General features: G+C 40.3%; 1 protein-coding gene across 1 annotated transcript in view; it reads right to left on the minus strand.

Annotated features, from left to right (window-relative positions):
• Positions 1-1879: 1879 nt before the first annotated feature.
• The window catches only part of LOC138972514 (uncharacterized), a 9685-nt gene continuing 9064 nt past the window's right edge, over positions 1880-2500 (minus strand). Inside the window, exon 6 of the mRNA XM_070345160.1 lies at positions 1880-2500. This exon is cut by the window's right edge and continues 557 nt beyond it. The gene's annotated coding sequence lies outside the window, so the exon portion shown is untranslated.

The following is a 2500-nucleotide window of genomic DNA, read 5'->3' on the forward strand; positions in this document are numbered from 1 at the left end:
AAATAGCAGTTATCGATAGTTACCGGATATAAATTGGACAAAGTTGAAGGAGCAACACGCCTTATGTGGTAGCATTCAGTATCAGTGTCCCAAGTTCAAGGAACTAAACTTTACAAACAAGAAGAATCGTGCACGTGGCAATGTGTTGAAAGTACTAGTGAAGCATAATCGTGATACAAAGCGAGAATGTCGACTTTGGAATTTGATTCATCAGTTTCGTATTTCGCATCTAGTATGTTGGTAAAATATTCTGAAATTTTTCAAAGCAATCCACCAAGTCATTGTTAAAATGTAGCGCGTTTTGCCTTGATACACTTAACAATTTACGCAAAAAAATCCCGTTTTTGTCGCTTTTGCGATCGACACCTGCATCTGTAGGAATAGCATTGCACGCGAAATACGCAAGGTAGCAAACCAAAACAATCTGTTCAGGGTAGATAATTGGTTTGACTTTCTTCTCGTATGTCAAAGTTGCAAAGTTTTGCCTATTGTGATTTGTTGTCGATTTTTCTTTCGGCTCTTCCGTTTTTGTCCGGTTGATTTTGGAAGTACCCTTACTTGAGCGGCGGTCACGTGATCCCTGTAAAATAAATATTTAATCCAAAAGGTGATCTTGAAGGTTAAGTGAACGGCCTTAACTGACATACATACAGTTATAAAATGACACAGGAATTAATGCTTTAATTTGGGTTTGAAATGTGTTGGCCAAGTTTATATTAAAAGAGTTCAAAACTTGTTACAGAAAGTGTTGGAAAGTGGAACGCTTTTGTTGAGAGTGTGTGTAGTTTTTTATGCTTCTTGTTCTTGTTCTTCTTGTTCTTGTTCCTGTTCTCCTTGTTCCTGTTCTTCTTGTTCCTGTTCTTCTTGTTCCTGTTCTTGTTCCTCTTGTTCTTGTTCTTGTTCTTCTTTTTCCTCGTTCGCTCAAACATACGCTAGAAGTGGGTCACCATTTGACCTGGTCAAGTCAGCAGGCGAAGCTGGATAGGGGAAGTAACTGACTATTTTCTGGGTCGGGCACTTTCAGGCAGTTACTTCCCTTACTTCCTTTCGCCATGTACTGATTTTTGTCGACATGTCAGCATCCGTGTAAAATAAGTGATCAGGAATAGCTTTTGAATAAGTAATTTATGACACAAAGCTAATCAAATACGTTATAAATCCATCTGTAGATTAAATGATTAGCTGATATTGTATTGTTTTGGTCACGTGATGTAGGCTTGTTTGCTTGAGTTCGTGTCCTCGTTGAATACTGTTCGTTGTTTCGTGTCATGTATTATGAATAACATTTAAACCATTAGCTGATTTTGTAATTGACTTCGTGCGAAAAAGTGGAGCTGAAGAGGGTGGCAATTGTATTTCACAATAACAACCTGATGTGCAACTGAAATGTCCTAATTCTTGTTAGTTTTGTGTGAAAAAGTGAATGAATATATGATGTGCACAATTTGAAGCTTTGGATTTGCATACCTTTTTTTCTTTTATATACAGGGTGGGCCATAAAAAGTGTCCACATTTGGATGGAGGGAATTTCAAGATGGTGACTAATTACTGTATATATACTGTCTTTTCTTGAAAAGTTTTGTTAACCTAATTTTGTAGAAAGTTTCTGAGATAGTGCACTGTTGTATATTTTATGTTTGTGGTAGCGGAGACTTCGAAATGTGACGGAGGTCACCAAACTTTGTGGACAACAGTGATCATAAAACACTAAGTGTGTCTTGAGCTTACAATGAAAATGTATGATGCGGCCACACACTCGAATGCGCGCACGTGAAAACACATACACACACACACATACACATACACACACACACACACACACACACACACACACACACACACACACACACACACAAACACATAATACCTAAGGCAGATAGAAGAGCAAAAACATTTTTATTCAAAAATAATCGGTTTTTTGTGTTGGTGCTGTTTGAGAACGCCAAGATTTGCTATCGACTTTTCAAACAGGCAGTAAACATGTGTAAATTGTAAACGACATGTTTAGACTAAAAAGGTTCTGACAGGGAAAGCAGTTTCGAAGCGCAATCCCAAGGTCAAGATCTGAATGACGTAAAACACAAGCACGATGACGTAAATTCTTGTTTTGCGTCATAGAACTGACGACGTCTTGCTCTAGCTATCTCCAAGTGATTACAATCTGCGAAAACCAGGATTAGCCTGATGTGGTTTGGATTGTTCTGGTGGTGGTGGTGGTTGTTGTTGTTGGTGGTGTTGTTGTTGTTGTTCGGTTGTTGTTGTTGTGGTGGTGGTGGTAGTGTTGTTGTTGTTGTGGTGGTGGTGGTCGTCGTGGTGGTGATCGAGGTGGTGGTGGTGGTCGTCGTGGTGGTGATCGAGGTGGTCGTGGTGGTGGTGGAGGTGGTGGAGGAGGTGGTGGTGAAGCTCACGGTAGTGGTGGTGACGATGGTGTTGATGGCGGCATGTCACAAGACACACTTCCTGCCTCTCTTCCTCTTGCCGGTTGTGGTGGTGGTCGTCG

The sequence above is a fragment of the Littorina saxatilis genome, linkage group LG8 (genome assembly GCF_037325665.1).
Source record: "Littorina saxatilis isolate snail1 linkage group LG8, US_GU_Lsax_2.0, whole genome shotgun sequence".
NCBI lineage: Eukaryota > Metazoa > Mollusca > Gastropoda > Littorinimorpha > Littorinidae > Littorina > Littorina saxatilis.